Source organism: Stenella coeruleoalba, assembly GCF_951394435.1.
Source record: "Stenella coeruleoalba genome assembly, chromosome: 3".
NCBI lineage: Eukaryota > Metazoa > Chordata > Mammalia > Artiodactyla > Delphinidae > Stenella > Stenella coeruleoalba.
In genome coordinates, this window is record NC_137148.1 from 141,970,355 (window position 1) to 141,984,126 (window position 13,772).

The 13,772-nt window shown below is 36.0% G+C and overlaps 1 protein-coding gene across 50 annotated transcripts in view; it reads left to right on the forward strand.

Moving 5' to 3' along the window:
• Nucleotides 1-13,772, forward strand: part of LOC307184329 (teneurin-2-like) — a 2,867,364-nt gene that overhangs the window by 1,710,141 nt on the left and 1,143,451 nt on the right. For all 50 annotated transcript variants that reach the window (XM_079917763.1, XM_079917760.1, XM_079917746.1 and 47 more), the window contains one exon: nt 7,890-7,959. The gene's annotated coding sequence lies outside the window, so the exon portion shown is untranslated. The remainder of the gene's footprint in view (nt 1-7,889; nt 7,960-13,772) is intronic.

Here is a 13,772-nt window from a genome sequence, read left to right on the forward strand (position 1 = left end):
AGAACAGACGCCCTCAGGTGACCTACATGCAGAGGTGGGTCCAAATCCAAAGCTGAAACCCCGGGAGCTGTGTGAACAAAGAAGACAAAGGGAAATCTCTCCCAGCAGCCTCAGGAGCAGCAGATTAAATCTCTGCAATCAACTTGATGTACCCAACATCTGTGGAATACCTGAATAGACAACGAATCATCCCAAATTGAGGAGGTGTACTTTGGGGGCAACAATATATATATATATATATTTTTTTCCCTTTTCCTCTTTTTGTGAGTGTGTATGTGTATGCTTCTGTGTGTGATTTTGTCTGTATAGCTTTGCTTTTACCATTTGTCCTAGGGTTCTGTCTGTCCGTTTTTTTTTTTTTTAATTACTTAAATTTTTTTTTCTTAATAATTATTTTTTATTTTAATAACTTTATTTTTCTTTAATTTATTTTATATTCTTTCTTTTTTTTCTCCTTTTTATTCTGAGCCTTGTGGAGGACAGGCTCTTGGTTCTCCACCCTGGCGTCAGGGCTGTGCCTCTGAGGTGGGAGAGGCAAGTTCAGGACACTGGTCCACAAAAGACCTCCCAGCTCCACATAATATCAAATGGCGAAAATCTGCCAGAGACCTCCATCTCAATGCCAAGACCTAGCTCCACTCAACGACCAGCAAGCTACAGTGCTGGACACCCTATGCCAGACAACTAGCAAGACAGGAACACAACTCCACCCATTAGCACACAGGCTGCCTAAAATCATAATAAGGCCACAGACACCCCAAAACATACCACCAGACGTGGACCTGCCCACCAGAAAGACAAGATCCAGCCTCATCCACCTGAACACAGGCACTAGTCCCCTCCACCAGGAAGCCTACACAGCCCACTGAACCAGCCTTGGCAACTGGGGACAGACAACAAAAGCAATCGAAACTATTAACCTGCAGCCTGCAAAAAGGAGACCCCAAACACAGTAAAGCAAAATGAGAAGGCAGAGAAACACACAGCAGATGAAGGAACAAGGCAAAAACCCACCAGACCTAACAAATGAAGAGGAAATAGTCTGCCTGAAAAAGAATTCAGAGTAAGAATAGTAAAGATGATCCAAAATCTTGGAAATAGAATGGAGAAAATACAAGAAATGGTTAACAAGGAACTAGAAGAACTAAAGAGCAAACAAACAGAGATGAACAACACAATAAATAAAATTAAAAATTTTCTAGAAGGAATGAATAGCAGAATAACTGAGGCAGAAGAACAGATAAGTGACCTGGAAGATAAAATAGTGGAAATAACTACTGCAGAGCAGAATAAAGAAAAAAAGAATGAAAAGAACTGAGGACAGTCTCAGAGACCTCTGGGACAATATTAAATACACTAACATTCGATTTATAGGGGTTTCAGAAGAAGAAGAGAAAAATAAAGGGACTGAGAAAATATTCGAAGAATTTATAGTGGAAAACTTCCCTAATATAGGAAAGGAAATAGTTAATCAAATCCAGGAAGCACATAGAGTCCCATACAGGATAAATCCAAGGAGAAATATGCCAAGACTCATATTAATCAAATTGTCAAAAATTAAATACAAAGAAAACATATTAAAAGCAGCAAGGGAAAAACAACAAATAACACACAAGGGAATCCCCATAAGGTTAACAGCTGATCTTTCAGCAGAAACTCTGCAGGCCAGAAGGGACTGGCAGGACATATTTAAAGTGATGAAGGAGAAAAACCTGCAACCAAGATTACTCTACCCAGCAAGGATCTCATTCAGATTTGATGGAGAAATTAAAACCTTTACAGACAAGCAAAAGCTGAGAGAATTCAGCACCACCAAACCAGTTTTACAACAACTGCTAAAGGAACTTCTCTAGGCAGGAAACACAAGAGAAGGAAAAGACCTACAATACTAAAACCAAAACAATTAAGAAAATGGTAATAGGAACATACATATTGATAATTACCTTAAATGTAAATGGATTAAATGATACAGCCAAAAGACATAGACTGGCTGAATGGATGCAAAAACAAGACCCATATATATGCTGTCTACAAGAGACCCACTTCAGACCTAGGGACACATACAGACTGAAAGTGAGGGATGGAAAAAGATATTGCATGCAAATGGAAATCAAAAGAAAGCTAAAGTAGCAATATTCATATCAGATAAAATAGACTTTAAAATAAAGAATATTACAAGAGACAAGGAAGGACACTTCATAATGATCAAGGGATCAATCCAAGAAGAAGATATAACAATTGTAAATATTTATGCACCCAGCATAGGTGCATGCACTTCAATACATAAGGCAACTGCTAACAGCTATAAAAGAGGAAATCAACAGTAACACAGTCATAGTAGGGGACTTTAACATCCCACCTTCACCAATGGACAGATCATCCAAAATGAAAATAAATAAGGAAACACAAGCTTTAAATGATACATTAAACAAGATGGTCTTAATTGATATTTATAGGACATTCCATCCAAAAACAACAGAATACACATTCTTCTCAATTGCTAATGTGTCATTCCCCAGGATAGATCGTATCTTGGGTCACAAATCAAGCCTTGGTATTTAAGAAAATTGAAATCGTATCAAGTATCTTTTCCAACCACAACACTATGAGACTAGATATCAATTACAGGAAAAAATCTGTAAGAAATACAAACACATGGAGGTTAAACAACACACTACTTAGTAACCAAGAGATCAATGAAGAAATCAAAGAGGAAATCAAAAAATACCTAGAAACAAATGGCAATGAAAACACAACCACCCAAAACCTATGGCATGCAGCAAAAGCCTATGCCTGTGCATGCAGCAAAAGTTCTATGAGGGAAGTTTATAGCTATACAAGCCTACCTTAAGAAAAAAGAAATATCTCAAATAAACAACCTAACCTTGCACCTAAAGAATTAGAGAAAGAAGAAGAAAAGAAACCCCGAAGTTAGCAGAAGGAAAGAAATCATAAAGATCAGATCAGAAATAAATAAAAAAGAAATGAAGGAAATGATAGCAAAGATCAGTAAAACTAAAAGCTGGTTCTTTGAGAAGATAAATAAAATGGATAAACCATTAGCCAGACTTATCAAAAAAAAAAAAAAGGGAGAAGACTCAATAGAAATGAAAAAGGAGAAGTAACTACTGACACTGCAGAAATACAAAGGATCTTGAGAGATTACTATAAGCAACTATATGCCAATAAAATGGACAACCTGGAAGAAATGGACAAATTTTTAGAAATGCACAACCTTCTGAGACTGAACCAGGAAGAAATAGAAAATGTGCACAGACCAATCACAAACACTAAAATTGAAACTATGATTAAAAGTCTTCCAACAAACAAAAGCCCAGGACCGGATGGCCTCACAGGTGAATTCTATCAAACATTTAGAGAAGAGCTAACACCTATCCTTCTCAAACTCTTCCAAAATATAGCAGAGGGAGGAACACTCCCAAACTCATTCTACGAGGCCACCATCACTCTGATACCAAAACCAGACAAAGATGTCACAAAGAAAGAAAACTATAGGCCAATATCACTGATGAACATAGATGCAAAAATCCTCAACAAACTACTAGCAAACAGAATCCAAAAGCACATTAAAAGGATCATACATTATGATCAAGTGGTGTTTATCCCAGGAATGCAAGGATTCTTCAATATACACAAATCAATCAATGTGATACACCATATTAACAAATTGAAGGAGAAAAAAAAAACATATGATCATCTCAATAGATACAGAGAAAGCTTTCGACAAAATTCAACAACCATTTATGATAAAAACCCTGCAGAAAGTAGGCATAGAGGGAACTTTCCTCAACATAATAAAAGCCATATATGACAAACCCACAGCCGGCATCATCCTCAATGGTGAAAAACTGAAACCATTTCCACTAAGATCAGGAAGAAGACAAGGTTGCCCACTCTCACCACTCTTATTCAACGTAATTTTGGAATTTTTAGCCACAGGAATCAGAGAAGAAAAAGAAATAAAAGGAATCCAAATAGGAAAACAAGAAGTACAGCTGTCACTGTTTGCAGATGACATGATACTATACATAGAGAATCCTAAAGATGCTACCAGAAAACTACTAGAGATAATCAGTGAATTTGGTAAAGTAGCAGGATACAAAATTAATGCACAGAAATCTCTTGCATTCCTATACACTAATGATGAAAAATCTGAAAGTGAAATTAAGAAAACACTCCTATTTACCATTGCAACAAAAAGAATAAAATATCTAGGAATAAACCTACCTAAGGAGACAAAAGACCTGTATGCAGAAAATTATAAGACACTGAGGAAAGAAATTAAAGATGATACCAACAGATGGAGAGATATACCATGTTCTTGGATTGTAAGAATCAGCATTGTGAAAATGACTCTACTTCCCAAAGCAATCTACATATTCAGTGCAATCCCTATCAAACTACCACTGGCATTTTTCACAGATCTAGAACAAAAATTTTCACAACTTGTATGGAAACACAAAAGACCCCAAATAGCCAAAGCAATCTTGAGAAAGAAAAACAGAGCTGGAGGAATCAGGCTCCCTGACTTCAGACTATACTGCAAAGCTACTGTAATCAAGACAGTATGGTACTGGCACAAAAACAGAAATATAGATCAATGGAACAGGATAGAAAGCCCAGAGATAAACCCACACACATATGGTCACCTTATCTTTGATAAAGGAAGCAAGAATATACAGTGGAGAAAAGAAAACCTCTTCAATAAGTGGTACTGGGAAAACTGGACAACTACATGTAAAAGAATGAAATTAGAAGACTCCCTAACACTATACACAAAAATAAACTCAAAATGGGTTAAAGACCTAAATGTAAGGCCAGACACCATCAAACTCTTAGAGGAAAACATAGGCGGATCACTGTATGACATAAATCATAACAAGACCCTTTTTGACCCACCTCCTAGAGAAATGGAAATAAAAACAAAAATAAACAAATGGGACCTAATGAAACTTAAAAGCTTTTGCACAGCAAAGGAAACCATAAACAAGACGAAAAGACAGCCCTCAGAATGGGAGAAAATATTTTCAAATGAAGCAACTGACAAAGGAATAATCTCCAAAACATAAAAGCAACCCATGCAGCTCAATAGCAAAAAAACAAACAACCCAATCCAAAAATGGGCAGAAGACCTAAATAGACATTTCTCCAAAGAAGATATACAGATTGCCAACAAACACATGAAAGACTGCTCAACATCATTCATTAATCATTAGAGAAATGCAAATCAAAACTACAATGAGATATCATCTCACACCGGTCAGAATGGCCATCATCAAAAAATGTACAAACAATATATGCTGGAGAAGGTGTGGGGAAAAGGAAACCCTTTTGCACTGTTGGTGGGAATGTAAATTGATACAGCCACTATGGAGAACAGTATGCAGGTTCCTTAAAAAACTACAAATAGAACTACCATATGACCCAGCAATCCCACTACTGGGCATATACCCTGAGAAAATCATAATTCAAAAAGAGTCATGTACCAAAATGTTCATTGCAGCTCTGTTTACCATAGCCAGGACATGGAAGCAACCTAACTGTCCATCAACAGAGGAATGGATAAAAAAGATGTGGCACATATATACAATGGAATATTACTCAGCCATAAAAAGGAATGAAACTGAGTTATTTGTAGTGAGGTGGATGGTCCTAGAGACTGTCATACAGAGTGAAGTAAGTCAGAAAGAGAAAAACAAGTATCGTATGCTAACACATGTATATGGAATATTAAAAAGAAAAGAAAATGGTCTGAAGAACCTAGGGACAAGACAGGAATAAAGGTGCAGCCCTACTAGAGTATGGACTTGAGTATACGGGGAGGGGGAAGGGTAAGCTGGGACAAAGTGAGAGAGTGGCATGGACATACATACACTACCAAAAGTAAAATAGATAGCTAGTGGGAAGCAGCGACATAGCACAGAGAGATCAGCTCGGTGCTTTGTGACCACCTAGAGGGGTGGGATAGGGAGGGTGGTAGGGAGGGAGATGCAAGAGGGAAGATATATGGGGACATATGTATAACTCATTCACTTTGTTATAAAGCAGAAACTGACACACCCTTGTAAAGTAATTATACTCTAATAAAGATGTTAAAAAATAAAAAAGGAAGTTGTGTTCACATTTTGCATATAAGAATATGTGTAAGAGTAAAGAAATATAAGTATATATATACATACATATGTGTATATATTTATGTGTTTGAAAATTATATTACATCTATTATTGTGTACCTTGCTCATTTGGTGAACATTATACTATAAAATAATATGTTAAAAATATGACTATTATCTTTCCATCTGTATATTTACTTGAGTCTTATTAGGTAGAAGTCCTTTATGAGGCATTCTAAAGTAATGAATAAGTAGCAAGACGTGACTAGTTTCCTGTCCACTGATTTATTATGATCTTGAGCAAATTATCCTGTTATATTTTGTGAAAAATATTTAACTTAAAGGTTTTTTTTTGAGGATTAGATGAAATAATGCAAATAAGATATGTAACATAGTGCCTGGCACATAATAAGCATTGATAAACATTAATCATTAATATCATTCTCATTACCAATATTTATTTCTTCATTCAACATATGTCAGCTATGTGTCTAAAAATCTACTAGATCTAAGTTGTAGGAGCTTAAAATCTATTTAAGGTATGGTCCCTCAATCACAGTATTTCCACAATTGGCAGTGGGGTGTGATGGATAAGTACGTTGCAAATTAGAACAGCCAAGAGTTCAGTCTTAACAATGAGGCAGTGATACCAAAAAAATCATAGAGAACAAAATTTCCTATATCTCGATGAAGATTTCACAGTGAGCTATCTTGCAACCTGAGGAATTTTTGTTTTTTTTTTTAATTTTCCAGATTCTATAGTAAAAAAGCAAAAACCAGAATAGCTCTGTCATGTCTAGCCACTGTCAATTAATGCCTGGAATTGGATTAACCACCAGAAAACCAATTCAAGTAATGCAAGACTCACCAGCTGTCACGCAGGGTTAGTTTCCTTGGAGGGACCGCGTACATATCTTGTTGCAAGGGAAAACAACCTATAACATCATATTTTTTCAGGGCACGGGTAAATCCTGCCTCATCCTTACAAAACCTTCAGACTTCCAAGAGGCCAGAGGGTACAGATTAAAATTCATGCTTAGCAGAAACAGCTTCAGTGCTCCTCGCCACACTCTTGTACACAGTATTCAAAAGAGGATACCAAGAACTTAGCTATTGTCAGCTCTGCATTTGAACTCTGTTCATGTACAAGCATAGAGCAGCTAGTGTTTTACAAAGGGCAGTGGTGGTTACATTTAAAGTACTCCCCATTATCAGAAATCCCTATGTTTGTATTCGTTTTGTGAGAGCCATAAATAAAATGTGTCTGCTCCGTTCTAAAGCCTTTGTTGTCAGGTTGGGAAAACAACGGTGGGGGGATACGTTTTGTTTTTTTTTTTTTTTGAATTCCAAAAAATTCACTTTTTAAAAAAAACTTTTAATAGATCATTATTGGAGTATAATTTCTTCACAATACTGTGTTAGTTTCTGTTGTACAACAAAGTGAATCAGCCATCTGCATACATATATCCCCCTATCCCCTCCCTCTTGAGCCTTCCTCCCTCCCTCCAACAAACAACCTTGTGTGCATCTGTGTGTGTGTGTGTGTGTGTGTGTGTGTGTGTGTGTGTGTGTGTGTGTGTGTGTGTGTGTGTGTGTGTATGTGTGTATGTGTGTTTCCCAAAGACCAGAAAACCAAAGGAGACTATTAAAAGAAAATCTTAAAGCAAATCTGTGGGTTACTAGACCCATCTGGGTCTTTACTGATAGTGTTCCACTAGATTATTTGACTAGAAACACCTGTTGTTTTCTCTGCAGAGCCGCTGGGCAAAGAAGGGGTGCAGTTGGAGCATACCGATTAGAACACGTGGCTGGTGCGTGAACCCTGGTAAGTCGTCGTAAAGCAAAAGTGTAAATACTGGAGTATGACTTCTTTGTCAGTTCCGTGCTACTTTTGGAGAATATTTGGCATTTGCTTCCTTGCATTTGGCATTATAGACTATTTTAATAATGTTTACATCTTGTTCTGCTCCCTATCTCAACAAGCTGTTAAGAGAAGTCACATTTAAACAAGCATCCCTGCATCTTTTGCTGCTACTTGAAGAGGGTAGCAGGCTGTTCCCCAGAATAGTATGTAAAAGATCTTCTCCAAATAAACTACTTTAATGCTAAGCAAAATGCCACATATATAAAATAGGTAATGCCGGATTATGTAAAATGCTTTTTTAAAGGAAGAGGGAAAAGGACTTAGCATCAAGTAAATCTGTCAGCTTGGGGAGTTCCAAAAATAATCATAAAGGTAGTTTGAACTGCTTAATATTGCGATTACTATTTACTTCTTCAAATTAGTCTCCATTATCTTATGAAAGAATCTTAATAATAATTTATTTGACTCTCGGGACTGGTGGCCATATCGTGAATAGATATTTAAAGAGCCTTCGAAGACCTAATTGAGTCTTTGTATCACACACTTTTACTTACTGCTTATCCACTTCCAAACACCCCCAAAATCAAGATTTCTCAAGGAAGCCTTTTCCTGCATTAGTGTTAAGGCGTTGGCCTGCAGTAGGGAAATGTCTTGAGTTACACGTATCAGAGACAACAAAGCAAATGTGCTTTGTTCTTAGCAAGCTTGCTTAATCTTTCAGATATGTAGAGATAAATCAGAAAACAACATGAACCAGCTCATCTTCTTAATTGGAATCATAGAATGAATGCTGGAGTAAAAAAGTACTTTAGAGAATATCCAGTCTAGACCCTTCTTTTGCTATTTGAGGAAAAAAAAGGTTCGGAATGCTAAAGCAGCTGATGTAAGACCCACAAGAAGGTATCTGATAGCAGAAAAACAATCCAACCGAGAGCTGAGTGCTTGATATTTCCAGTTTCATTTTCCCATTTTACCATTCTGGCACTTATTACCTAATCATAAGAATCAACTGAGAGAATTCTTAAAAATAAAGATACCAAGAATTCTCCCTTCAAAGACCTGTGTCAATAGCAATGGAATTTGGCCCGAGAATCTGCATTTTGACACATCCCCTGAGAAATTCTTGCGATTCAGAAATAGGGAAAACTTTGCACTGTACCATTCTGTCTTCAAAGATCAAATACCATTACTTACCACTTAAGACTGTATAAAAATTTCTAAAATATATCATTATGAGTTTATTTTTAAATTGTCTATATTTATATGTGAGACTTTGGGGAAGCCTTACATTGAGACCTGTGTGGTGTTTATAAGTCAATTTATAAGTCAATTTTCCTGGAATCTGCTTTTATATTTATGGTATTTATACGTCTGTCTTCTGTAATATTGCTGTTTCTTAGAGTCCATCTAGAGCTTTGACCATTCAATCAACATTCTATTTAGTAAGATATTGAATCCAGAGAAACAGTCCCATCTGAGATGTGCTGTAGGAGCTAATGTCAGGCAGAAGCAGTTAAAATACTTGGCAACTGTCTGAACTATGCTTGCCTTGTATGAATTTCCTAGAGATAAGGCAACCTGTGCCCTGGCAAGAGTTTAGCATTTATTTACTGTTTTTTTTAATCACTTCCCCACCAAAAAACACAGGTTAAAATGTGTTGACTGCTGTCAGTGGTGCTAATAGTGAACTTTACTGGAAAATGGCAACTTTTATAGAGTCAGTTTGTGAAAAGGCTTTAACAGACACTGACTTTCATCCCTACAGTTTTGGCAGTGCCAATTATATTCAGGTACTAGATTCAATGCCCAGAAAGTTCTCCTCTAAGTCAAATGAGTTGAGGGTACCTGCAATCATTTAAATAGACAAGTTAGACTTTCAGGTAATTTTTAGGGAAAAATAACGACAAATGGACAAGAGTTGCAAATGATTCTTTTAAAAAGGCAGACTTAGCCTCCAAACTCACATGGTTTATTTTAGCAATTTCAGCTAACTTGCTGTGTACTCAACTTGTGTGAATTGTGCTTTTATACCATCTCATTTGACAATTAAAATGGAAAAACGTGGAAAAAGCTATTGTTTGTATTTTCTATAGTGCCATCAATGTACACTGCACTGAACAATAGTCAGGGCACGCCAAACAAAAGCTCTGCCCTGTGGAGCTTACAATCGAGCAGCATGATACAATGCAGAACAATACAATTCAGAACAAGCATGTGGTGATTAACAACCTTTCTAAGTGGCATTCTTTGGAGAATAGGAGGGTTTTTTTTCCCTAAACCAGTGGAGGGTGGGGTGGCGGACAGATGTACATTAACTGAGAAGCAGTTTCATCTAAAGGGACTTTGGCAGAAGACACAAATCAGCCTTGGGTGAATAGACCAAGAAGGAATGAAGATTAGGAGGATGCTATAATCAGTAATTAAAGATTTCAGGGCAGGCTATCTCTGTACTGAATGGAGAAGTGGGGATCTCCTGGAAAAAAACAAGTGTAGCCACATTATAAAGAAGAAAATAGGAACCAAGGTATTTAATAAAGAGTCCCTTTCTAGTATTTCAAGAAAGGAGATTGGTTTGAGAGCATTCACAGAGAGCAGACAGGGACAAGAATGTGGGATGTGTGCTTCAAAACATGACATTTTACTTGAGCTGCCCAGAGATTCTGGCCTGCATTTGATAAATGAATTCGTAGTTGGTTATAGAAGAAGAAATGGTGCTGTTTAGCTAGAATTCTATGTTGAGAGGTCGTGAATCCAGAGCAATGGCTATGTGAATTCAGACATATTTGGAACATAAATCCAGAGTTCAGTTTTGTGTGTTCTATATGTATGTACGATAGAGAAACTACTGGAAGCAAGAAGCTATTTATTTTCACTCCAGTAATAATGGCTAATCTTTACTGAGTACCCCACTGTTCTCAATGCTACTTGTATTAGTTCCTTCATTCCTCACAGCTGTTATTACTTCACAGAACTGTTATAAACTCCATTTCACAGCAGCGTACATTGAGGCACACCAAGACTAAGTAACTTCTGAAACCAGATACTCTGGCTTCAAAGCCGGTGCTCTAAGCACTGTGCTGTAAATTGCTCTCAAAATTCCAGGTTCCCATTCCCAAGAAAAACCCTCCTTGATGGAATTCTCCTGTATTTTCAGGAAAGTTAGGGAGCACTAATATCTTTTGTGCTTGTGTAATCCCATATATCATTCCCATATATCATTCTCCCTATAGGGTCAGCATTCTGCTCAAATCCACTATAAGAATTGGTAAATTAGGATGAATAAGGTGATGTTGTTTGTGTCAAGTACAATACATTTAGTATCTACAAATCTGGATAAAATAATAACAGATAGAAATGAACACCGTGAATCCACTCAGCCCCCATAAAAGAATAGTGTAAAACTGGGAAATAAAACATGTAATAGATTAAAGTTTGAGCCAACGAAAAATATTAGCAGATGACAGCCTGAGTTCAACAGTATGACATCCAAATAGATTGTAGCTATATATAGAACTTAAATAGCTTTCCTATTGTTTATCCCAGATGTAGCAATACCAAAGATGTTTTTTGGTGTACAGAGATCCTTTATCTTGCTTTCTATTTTGTGTGTTTATCTTTGTCTCACCCAAACTATTTCTTTATCCCAGGAACCTTCATACAATTCTGAAATATAAATTATTTTAGGTAATATTTTATTTTAAAACACAGTAGGTCCTAGAGCATCATTTGCTTCAGATAGGAGGTCAGGAAAACCAACCTGTGCTGTGAGAATTATTATGACAGTCCTAAAGGAGTTGAGATCACTAGTTTAAGAACTTGAGAGCAAAATTACAAGGACATTTAAGTAGCTTCTTTTCACATTAAGTGTAAACTTACATGACATCTGTGTTCCTTGAGCTCGGATAACGAAATTTCTTCAAGTCTTCTCAACCCCTAACAGATGGTTCACCAAATAAGCAAAAAATGAAGGAGAACACACTAAATTTTATTAAATGCTATATTTGCACAAGCATTTCTAAAACTCTTAAAATGATTTCAAGTAGACATGCATTTAGCTTTTAACTGTAATAATGTAGGTCAGAGCTATTATAGGGGAAAAAAAAAAAGCTAAGAAGAATTTAAGGGCCCAAAGCAGATTTTCCTTCAACTGATATGGATTCAGATGTATGAGGACTATGTTGGGTTAATCTCATTTCATAAACATTACTATCAGTTTTGGGTTCTTTCTTGATCTAACTCTTTTTATTTCTCCATCTTCTTCAATTATTCCTTCTCCTAGGCTAAAAAGTTTATCAGATCTTTACCTAAAACAGCAACAACAAAGCTACTGTGTTTCATTTCAGACAACAGTGGCATCCCTCTCTTTTCAAAGCTAAAATTCTCAAAAGAAGGGCCTGCATTTCGTTTTTTGCAATGCATTCCTTCAGTCTTTGAAATAGGGGTCTGTCCTACCCCTCCACTGAAATATCCATTTCAAATATAATTAATGCTTCATTTTCACCTTGTTTTCCATAAATTGAGATATAATTTATATTCAGTGAAAAAGCAGAGAGTCCTAAATATTTTTGAAAATATGTACACTGTATAAACCACACGCCTTTGTAGTGTGTTTGCCTCATTCCAGATCATTCCCTCATGCCACCTTGTACGTGCGATGAAAGAAATCAGGACTGTTATTGCCTCTGGCAGGATGGAAAATGTGTTCTGATTTCTTTCATTGTAGATTATTTTTTCCTTTTGTAGAACTTAAGGTAAATGAAATTGTACAGTGTGTACTCTTTCACATGTGGCTTCGTTGATTCCATATAATATTTTGGAGTTTCATCAACGTTGTTATATGTAACAGAAGTTCATTCTGTTTTACTATTTGGTGCTTCCTCTTAAATAATCATACCTCAACTTATTAATCACTTCTTTTGTTTTTGTATATTTGGATTGTTTCCAGTTCAGGGCCATTATGAGTAAAGCTGTTATGAGCGTTCCTGCACATGCCTCCTTGTGAACATGTTTTCATTTCTCTTGGGTAAATGCCTAGGAATAGGATTGCCAAATCATAGGGTAGGTATATGTTTAACTTTAGGAGAAACCTCTAAACAATTTTCCAAAGTGGATGCACCATTTTGTAGCCTCACCAGCAATGAATAAAATTTCTGATTACACCATATATTAACAACATTTAGTATTTTCGATCTTTTTAATTTTAACCCTTTTAGCCTATAGGTACAATATCTGCATGTGATATTAATTTGCATTTTCCTAATGACTAAAGATCTTGAGCACTTCTTGATTTTATTGTTAATTTGTGAAGTGTCTGTTCAAGAACTTTGCCCATTTTTATTGAGTTGTTTATTATTATGTTTGTTATTATTACTATTTATTTATTTATAGGAATAAACGTCATTCCATACACAGAAATTAATTAAAAATGAAATATGGAATGAAACATAAAAGTTACAAAAATTGCAAACTATTAGAAGAAAACGTAGGAAAATATCTTCACAACATAGACAGAAATTTCTTAGAGGGACAGAGAAAGCACTATCCATAAAATAAAATACTGCTATATTAGATTTTATAAAAAATAAAAGCCTCTGCTCATCAAGAGTCACCATTAAGAAAATGAATAGGCGAGACACAGACAGAGAAAATATTCAAATTGAATATATCTGACAAGTTCTTGTACGAACAATATATAAATAACTAATGATCTTTTAATTATTAAATGTATGGCCTTTTCATTTCTTCCTCCTGTGGCTTCTTTTTTCACATCATTT